At 47.7% G+C, this 10,187-nt stretch overlaps 1 pseudogene; it reads right to left on the bottom strand.

Annotated features, from left to right (window-relative positions):
* Positions 1-1,968: 1,968 nt before the first annotated feature.
* Positions 1,969-7,090, bottom strand: LOC125758339 (uncharacterized; annotated as a pseudogene).
* Between the last annotated feature and the right edge of the window lie 3,097 nt (positions 7,091-10,187).

Raw genomic sequence — 10,187 nt, 5'->3', positions numbered from 1 at the left:
TCTTCACCAAATGTGGCCATTTTTTCTGCAATTCCACGTCCAATCGGCCCAGTAATTCGGCGTAGTAGGGTCCTGTCACCGTTTTGCCCTTCTCAAGGTAGTCGACGAAGATCACACCTTGAGAATCCCAGAAAATGGTGGCCGTCACCTTTCCGGCCGATGCGACAGTCTTCGCCTTCTTCGCAGCAGGTTCTCCGGGTGCAGTTCACTGTTTCGACTGTTCTTTGGTCTCTGGTGTGTACCAGTGGGTCCATGTTTCGTCGACGGTCACAAAACGACGCAGGAACTCCTTCGGATTACGCTTAAACAGCTTCAAACACTGCTCTGAAGTGGTCTCACGGACGCGCTTGTTGTCCGGAGTGAGCAAACGCGGCACCCATCGCGCCGACACCTTTCTCATGCCCAAAGTTTCATGAAGGATATGACCCACGCGGTCTTTTGAGATGCCTACTGTCTTAGCTATCTCGCGCACTTTCAGTCGGCGGTCTGCCAATATGAGGTCGTGGATTTTTGCCACGTTATCGGCCGTGGTAGCCGTTTGCGGGGCCCCTGGGGGAGGCTCATCAAAATCCGACGTGCGACCACGTTTAAACTCGTTGAACCAATTTTTGACGGTTGCCATCGAAGGAGAAGACTCACCGTAGACGGCATCCAGTCGCTCTTTGATCTCGCTGCGCGATTTCCCTTCCAAAAACAAGAATCGAATCACTGACCGATATTGCTCTTTTTCCATTTTTAACGGACACACGAAATTCACCTGCTTCCTGAAGTGGCCAAAACATAACCGCGAGCCCGATTCGACTGCACCTTCGCATGTGTCCCTCTAAGAGAACGTACTCAACATCGGTATATGTCTCATGGGATAGTGTCGCCCTCTCGCGGTGAGGCTAAGTACTTATCGGTAACTTCTCCCAGCTGTCCCTTCTAGCCTGCCGGCGGGTTCTCCGGCCTTCCGATTTCACTTGTTTAAAATTAATAAGGTTTTCTGCTGTGGGGAAATAGCGCAGATGTCTCCACGCTTTATTCTGTTTTCTCCGAGCTTGGCGGCACTCGTCGTTCCACCAGGGAACACGACGTTTGCCAGTCCCCCTAGTTATTTCTGGTATGCATTCAGAAGCAGCGTTGATAATAAAAGAGGTTAAATACTCAACAGCCGCGTCAATACTAAAAGAAGAAATCTCTGCCCACGAAATCTTAGTAAGTTTGTGGAACTCCTCCCAATTGGCTTTGTCAAGCTTCCACCGAGGAGCCTGGGGCGGAGATTCGTTTTGTTTTTGTGTTTTGAGGAGTATGGGGAGTGGTCACTCCCATAAGGGTTTTTAACCACTTCCCAGTTAAAATCAAGTAAAAGCGATGGAGAGATGATGCTAAGATCGATGGCTGAGTACGACTTATTAGCGAGGCTAAAAAACGTGGGCTCTTTTTTGTTGAGTAAGCATGCGCCTGTAGAAAAGAGGAAATTCTCAATGAGGCGGCCTCGCGCGTCGGTGCGAGAGTCGCCCCACAGGCTGCTGTGAGCATTGAAATCACCAAGGACGATGTAAGGTTCGGGCAACTCTTCTATAAATGATTGGAATTCATGTTTGTGTAGATGGTAGTGTGGGGATATATACAGAACAGATAGTTATAAGTTTGTTTGCGAGTATAGCTCGAACGGCCACTGCCTCCAGTGCCGTTTGGAGAGGAAAGTGCTGGCATGCTACGTTTCGGTCTAGTATGATTGCTACACCGCCAGATGATGCGAGCGCATCCTCGCGGTCTTTCCGGAAAACAACATACTGCCGGAGAAAATTTGTGTGTCTGGAATGTAAGTGTGTCTCCTGGACACACAGCACTTTTGGACACAATTTACTAAAAAGTTCATGTATGTCGTCTAGGTTGTGTAATAGTCCTCGGACGTTCCACTGTATTATTGTGTCCATGTCGGTAGTGTACGTGTGCTGTGTGTCGCAAAGGAAGGAGAGTCACTTATTTTACAGAGCCTTTGCCAGGCCCTGTAATTATGGTTTTGTCTTTTCTGGAGCGGTCGAGGGATGCTCGCCGCTCCTTCGGCGCAGCTTGCGCCGGTGGACCAGTAGTGTCCATCGCATCTTGCGAGGCGACAGACAGTCGCTCTACCGAGCGGTGTTTGCGTAGTGTAGACTTCGCCGCGGTAGACGAAGTCTTTGCCCCCACCAAGCCGGAGGCCGATGGAACCCCCTTGGCCTCGTCATTGCCCTGGCTGCTGCCAGAGCTTGTGGAGGCCACTGGTGTGGGCTGAGTGACAGTGGGCAGGGCAGCGCCAGCTGCTCCCGCCGTAGGGGCGAGTGGCGTTAGCCTCGGCACGCTAGGCGTAGTCCGGGCAACTGCCAAGGGCCTTAGGGGTGCCGCCCCTCGTTGGACCACTTCGGCGAAGGATGTTTTCAGTGGGAATGACGATGCAATCCGTTGTCTTGCTGCAATCGTCAGTACTGTGGCCGGTGGTGCCACACTTAGCGCAAATAAGCTGCCCTCGGCAGCTCTGTGATCCATGGCCAAATCTCTGGCACTTGAAGCAACGCCTCGGGTTAGGGATATAGGGTCGGACATGAAGTTTCACATAGCCGGTTTCAAGAGTCTCGGGTAGTGTGGTTGAACTGAAGGTAATTATTAGATGCTTCGTTGCTATTTCGCTGTTGTTCCGTCTGATTTTGATTCGTTGAACAAGAACTACACCTTGGTCCCTCCATCCGTCGAGGAGTTCATCTTCGCTAAATTTTCGTTTTTTTTTATTTTCTAGCATTGCATAATAATGATCATGCTGTTATTGATGCGCTTGTCCCCCCCTTATGTAATAATGACCATGCTGTTATTGATGCTTTTGTCCCCCCCCCCTTATGTAATACCCTGAAAAGGGCCTTTAAGGGTAAATAAATGATGATGATGAATGTCAACAAGTCTTCGTCCGAGACTACGCCTTTCACTGTGTTCATCGTTCGGTGTGGACTTACAGATACAGGTATGTTACCAAAAGCTACTAGGTGTGCGAGTTTGTGAACTGTTCTTTGTCTTTTAGTTCGAGCAGCAGATCCCCACTTGCCATCTTTGTGGCTTTGTAACCGGCACCAATCGTCTCTTTTAGGCTCTTGGCCACTAGGAATGGTGAAATCGCTCTAGCTTTTGCCGTTGGTTGCTCACAGTGAATCACATGAAATTTCGGGAATGTTTCTTTCCTTTTGGGACAGAAGAGTGATGTTGCGTCGGTGCGTACCCTTTTCGGGGCACGATCGGTTGAAGAAGGGTTGAAGGTTCCCATAAAAAAGTAATTTGTTCGGAAACGGCGCCTACCACCCACCACGGAGCCCAACAAGGGGACGTCGCAGAATGTGTGAACAAGTCTGCGCAACGCCAGTAGTGTGCCGTTCCTATAACCAAATATGGTTTACCCTAAGTAGGATAGCCACACAAGGTTAACCCTTGCCGCCAGGAAAAGTGGAAGAAAATGGAAGAGAGCAGAGGACAGGAAAGATTAAAAGTGAGAGGTAAAGACGAAGATAAGGGGAGAGAGAGACAGGAAGAGGCGACTGCCGATTTCCCCTGGGTGGGTCAGCCCAGGGGTGCCGTCTGCGTGAAGCCGGGGCCAAAGGGGCGTGTTGCCTCTGCCGGAGAATATAAATCATGCAGAAAGGGATGACAAAGAGGAACAGTAAATTTACACTGAATAAGAAAGCTGCCAATTTCCAGAGAAATAAGGCACCAGGTACTGGTCAGCAAAAAACTTGCAGCACTTCACCAGCTCAGTGAAGAATGCCTCATCAAAAAGTACAGGAACTTGCACACACTTTTCTTCACTGTACACGAAGAGGACACAACTCTTCAGACCGGTAACCCCCATTTGTGTCTGCACCTGGGTAAAATACCTGCTGCTGGCTTTGAGGCATCCACCACGCAGTTCATTCTTGCAAAATGCATCAATTCTCATGGGGATTTTGATCTCCAAAAGGCGTGGTGCACAACAACTGAATGTAGCGATTCCGTCTGGGCTTGCCCCAAGGAAAGGATGGTTGCGGCATAAAAAAAGACCACACTGCCTCACGTCGATGTCCACGTGCTGTTTATTTTTTTCAAGGAAGGCCTTCCTTGCGCTGTCTTCGCATAAAAGGCCCCGCTTCATGGTATAAGTAGCACGCACTTTCTTACCCATGATAGTGCTTAGCAGAGAGCGCACATCATGGGGCCCCATCTTTCTTTTGCACGTACTATTCACCCATGTGTACACTCTATGCGCCGATTATGCAGTTATAATTCCTTTCCGGTAATGATGCCACATGGGTGATCCACTCTGGAGCCTTGTGGCATTCTCCACAGCACTCACGTCATTAACTGTGTACTGGACTGCACTTCCAGCTTTTACAGCATCAAGCCATCGTTTCGGCATTGCTTTGTCTTCTTCAGCACAATTTCCTGTTTCTGCAATTCTCACGGGCAAGAAGTCGTTTGCCTCGAGAATGTCGGCAAAGCAGTCGAGGCCGCATTTCTTAAGATTGCCATGCAAGTTTATCAGGCTGGGTGTTTTCATCACCTTTCTGTCTGCTTTCAAAGAGGAATACTGAATTCGCTTTTCGTGTCGTTCTGGTGCACAGCTGATCCTGTCGCAGGTGTCCTTGGAAAAGACTACATTCTCAAAATCTTCCGTGACCTTCCTGGGGTCTCTGGGGTGATACCACTGTCTTTCTGTCTCTGTGCACGAGAGAGAGTCTGGCACAGATGCCAGATCATGCTGTGCAATGTACATTAAACCATACAAGACACAGCAGATGTGCTTGCACACTGCACCTTTGCCTGCAACGCAGGTGCAGCTCCCCGAAACTACTTCACCATCATATTTATACAACTTGATGGATGCCTTGTGCAGGGTCCTAGTAGTCATGGAATAATAATAATAATAATAATATCTGGGGTTTAACGTCCCAAAACCACGATATGATTATGAGAGACGCCGTAGTGGAGGGCTCCGGAAATTTCGACCACCTGGGGTTCTTTAACGTGCACCTAAATCTAAGTACACGGGCCTCATACATTATCGCCTCCATCGATAATGCAGCCGCCGCGGCCGGGATTCGATCCCGCGACCTTCGGGTCAGCAGTCGAGCGCCATAACCACTAGACCACCGTGGCGGGGCAGTAGTCATGGAAGCTAGCACTTCTGCACGTACAACGGTCTCTGCACCACTGCCTTCCAAAAACTGCAGCTTCTGCAAATGTCCTGAAGTGAAGAGGCGTATCCCAGCATCTTGATGTTTTTGAGCACCTTTGCTTTCTATGTACTTGCATGAAATATTATAATGTCAGCATATAGTGTGCAACTTATTGAGTGCAGATGTACACCTGGAAAGATAAATAAAATGAATAATACCATTTTTATGGAATTGCAACTTATAACTGGAGTTCAAGAACTGTTCTGAAAGATTATAATTGTGTGGTAAATGACCCCTCAAGCTTCATAAAACAGTATCTCTCTCTCTCTCTGCCTTTTGTCACAGTGTACTGTGCTGAACAACTGAGTTAATGAATCAATCCAGCTGGTAAAGCATAAGCGATAACAAGCTACTGACCAAGGACAAGCACCTACCCGCAGCTCAACACTGCAAACACAGTTATATATCTGCAATCATAGGTCGGCAAAAAACATGGAGCTCACTCAGACTCACTCACAATTTATATATTGCGCTTAGGGCTCCCTCAGGCTGAGGCTTGCCAAAATTTTTCCTGAACTGGACTCACTCACACGAAATTTTTTTTCCCAACCGGACTCACTCGTACTCACACTCACGAAAATTTTACTCCCCCGGACTCACTCAAACTCAGACTCACGGCACGATCTGAGTCTGAGTGAGTTGGACTGAGCTGACTCATGAGTGAGTTTGCCGACCTATGTCTAGAATACACTAAAAGCAAACTGGGAACACAGAAGGCAAACAATTTCTGTGACAGTGAAAGCTCAATCCTTGAGAATGTCTGAAACGTCAGCATTTGACGCAGCAGCGCTTCAGTAAATGAGAAAAGACCAGTGTGAGGATTTTTTATTATGTCACAGACTTAACTGGCTTACTCCAAACTCGCAGTGTGCTGGCAGGTTTCCACGTGCCTTTATGAACTCTATCACATTTTTGAGGAATGCTGAAGGATTAAGTGGAATCATGCGCGTGTGTCAGACACTGTTTGCTGATAGTATACGCCTCCCATAGTTTGCGACACATTCTGGTACTACATGACAGGACATTACCTGGCATGTCCAGCAGATTTGGAGCACTCACTCGTTAAGCAAGCTTATTATTTTGCAGTGTGTAGGTGCAGTTTTATGTTGCACACACTGACTGTTTGCCGGATGCTTTCATGACCTGCCCCTTTTTGTAGGTTTATTATGTAGTTGTTTTTTTCTCTTTCTGTGCTTCCAGTTTTGTTTGTGTTCAAATCCTTCCTATTTGTCATCCCTTTTTTTTCATCTTTGTAGTAAAATATTAGATTCTTGCACTGCACTTTTTGTATACAGGTGTTTGTGACTCTGTAACCTCCCTGAAAAAATGTCCTTGTGATGCTACAACAGGTCCAAATAAATAATTAGGTAATGATATGTGCCATGCAGATGTTTATACCACTCTGTGGATGTGGTTGCTGAAAATTCAATGTCATTTAAGTCAAGCTGCTGCGTGCAAGAGCTGAAAGTTAACGAATGCTCTCTGTCTTAAAAGCCCCGTGGCATTCAAGAAGTTGACACATACTATTTCATATTTTCGTTATTGTTCCGAAAGGCTCAGATTATTTCTACATTCATTGCCATGTCATAATTTTGCTCCTCAACGTGCTTGAAGGAGAAATTTCATAGGTGTTATCTGTCAACAAACATTTTGTGGTGGCATAATCACCCTAAGAAAGGTTACTTATGTGTTCTGGCAAGGGGACGCACTGAAAAACAAGCTTTAACCTATGTCTCGGCTTATTTATAAATTGGTTCCATTTTAACACAATGTTGTACATACCTATAGATGTGTTCTTTTCCAAAGAATGGGTTCAGTGACTTTGTCTGACTGGTCCACTTTTCCTGGTCGTCAGTTATAGGTCTACATGCCATGATCACAATATACAGGCCTGCGACAAAACACTATTTAGCATACTGCAACCTACCATAGTCAAGTGCTAACACACTTTTATGAGCTTGTCATGTAATAAAATTTCATAAGCCAAAATTTCATAGTTATCCATTTATGTAAGCATATGTTACCCTGTGTATTCCCCCCTGCAATAATGCCTTCGGGCGCTGCAGGTACTTTAAATAAATAAAATAAAAATAAATAAAGGTTTATATGGCGTGATTATTCTTACTGTTTCAACCGTACTCTTAGATGACCACACTACGAGGACCAGCACACATGCAGCTAACTCCCACAGCCATATGCTGCTTAAAGTGCTAACTTGGTCGTCTTCCACAAACAAAGCTCCACTGAAAACGTAGCTGCTTTTGGAAAGTGCTAGCAACAAACTATCCATACACAATAACCATCAATGCAAAAGGAATGATGATGCAGCACGAACGCGGCACGAACTACGGTTCCGTAAAATTTCAAGTGCTTGGGCGAGCACGTTTTTCCGTGAGCGACGAATTTTTCTTAGCCCTTAAAGCACATGCCCATCAGGGGCTAGCTACCCATGATAACCGATGCAGCACGAACGCGGCACGAACTACGGCTCCGTAAAATTTCAAGTGCTTGGGCGAGCACGTTCCTCCGCGAGCGACAAATTTTTCTTAGCACATGCCAGTCAGTGGCTAGCTACCCATGATGACCGATGCAGCAGAGACGGCTGCATGATAGCGAACTAGACAAATCGGCATTTCGCCACCCACTACACAGGCGTTCTCGGCTGCGCGTCACGATAATCTAATATGTAAAGCAGGCTTTCCATTTCCTATATTTCTCCTTGTTGCGTATCGCCTGGGTGGTGGTCAGAGCGACGGTACGTAGGCGCGCGTAATCGGCGGGATCAGCTGACCGCTAAGGGCGCATTACAAGAACGGCAGAATCGAGCGCGCAACACAGCGACAACATATCGGGCCTGCACTTCCGTGCGTCTTTACTGCTCGGTTTTTCAGTGCTCAGAAAGCTCCAACTGCACCACACTCGGAATGTGTTTAGCAAATGCCCGTCGCTAATGCAGCGAAATACGATCAGCGCGATGCTTCTCACTTCCGCGAAGCGGCCCATACAGCCTTTGGCAACTACCTTTACATTGCCTTACGTTGACTACACCACTTACATAATCTAAACGTTAACTGACGACCAGCTCAGGGTCACAAACCTCTCTGTTTCAGAATAAATGCACGGAAAGACCACGCCGGCTCGTCGGTTTATGCCGGGCCGATCCGGCCGCTACAGCTGTGCAATATAGCGTGATATTTTATAAACAACGCTGTAAGAAAGAATAAGCTTCGTTGAAACACTTACCTAGAAGGTCTGAGTAGTAATGTCAAGCACATGCGATGTTGATCGAAGTCGATTTTCTTCACACGGCGCAAGTTGATCGGAGAGTCCTGCAAACCGCAGCGGCACAAGCGCTCCGAGAACTACAACTAAGATGGCGGCCGGTCAGTCGTCGTCGAGCTTGCGCATGCGCAGTATGCTCGGTGACATCGGTCTATTGTAAACGTGGTGACGCGGAGTGGTCGAAGTCGTTCGGCGGAGGAAATTCTTCAGATTGCTTTCAGCAGTGATGTTGAAAGAAACCATCTTGACGACGAGGATTTTTCACTGGACGTAGAAGACTGTGAAAGCACCGAGAGTGATAGCGACGATGAACCACCCGCTGCTAACTCACGATGAGGGAGTTGCACTTCACGTCCCCTCGTGCGTTAATGTTCTTTCACGCTCGTAACTCGTAAGTCACACTGATTGTATTTAATATATAATATCCTTGAGCGAGATCAAAATAAAAGCATAGTTCCTCTTGTGCATTGCATGTATCACAATTATTGTGGATATTATGGAGCGCCGCATGCCGCCAACACGCTCGGCTCGACCAGCGAAGCGAAATGGTTAGAGCGATGGAACGTGCAGTCACGGCCACAATCCACGCCTCTCGGCGAACTTCTTCGACGTTGCGAAAAGCATACGTGTGCATTCTTTTTGATATTCGTGTTTCGATCGTGCTGATCGAACCTGCAACATGCGAGTGAAGTACACACGGCTAGAGTCTCAGCATGGCTGTGACACAAACACTACTGAATGGCATGTTAAATGCTTGTGTTCCGTTAAAGACGTAACTCCGCGTTTCCGACTGCGCAAGTAATGACGAAGGGGTATTATCACAGAACACTTTTATGTTTGCAAGCCATCATCACGCACAGCAGCGATGGCGCTACTCGCTGGCGGCCTACTACTGCGGCAAATCCGTCAGGCAGGCTCGGTACGTACTACCTCGGAGTGCCGTTCAGCTCATACGTCAATTCTAGTTCATACAGGTTTATGTAGCACGCACAGGATTTCGCAAAGCATCGTTATGCACGGTAACGGAGCTAAAATATAACCTTTCACTTCGCAGCTAATAATTAGGTGTCGAGTACTTAGCACTTTCCATGGTTTGGGAAAGTATTTTAGTCCCATATCCATTTCAGCGCAGCTCATGACTTCATCCGGTGAAAGTGGCATGGTCCGTACGCCCGCACGTCCTAGCTGTTCCTATGCAAACAAACGGGTTGACCCTCCTCCTGGCGCCATCTTGAAAAGCACGGCGCGCCACCTATAGTTCGTGGGCATTGCGAATACCCGCAGACGTAGTCGAAAAGGAGGAAGAGATGGAAAAAGGAAGAAATGCGCCTCCAGGCAGCATGATGCGGCAACCTTTGTCTTTCGATCCACCGCTCACCAAACTTGAGCAGACGACCTGCACGCGTCGGCAAGCGCTAGCGCTAACGTGCGTTCATGTTTCGTCAGAGCCGCTTCGATGAAGGGCGAACTCCGCTTGAGTTACAAACGTTGCTCAAACGACGGATGAGATATAAAGAACGGATCAGTGTGCACAGCGAAAGCCAGATAGCGACGCGCAGATGCGCCAACAATTAGGGTCCATATCACGTAACGAAAAGCTCTGCCGGCAGCGGCATCCCTTTCACATGCGCGCGTCTCTCTTCCCGAGATGCCGCGATACGAGAGGCGCCGCGCGGCGTTTAACCCTTT

This window comes from Rhipicephalus sanguineus, chromosome 4 (assembly GCF_013339695.2).
Source record: "Rhipicephalus sanguineus isolate Rsan-2018 chromosome 4, BIME_Rsan_1.4, whole genome shotgun sequence".
NCBI lineage: Eukaryota > Metazoa > Arthropoda > Arachnida > Ixodida > Ixodidae > Rhipicephalus > Rhipicephalus sanguineus.
The sequence above is the reverse complement of the archived record's forward strand: the minus strand, read 5'-3'. Positions and strand labels throughout refer to the sequence as shown.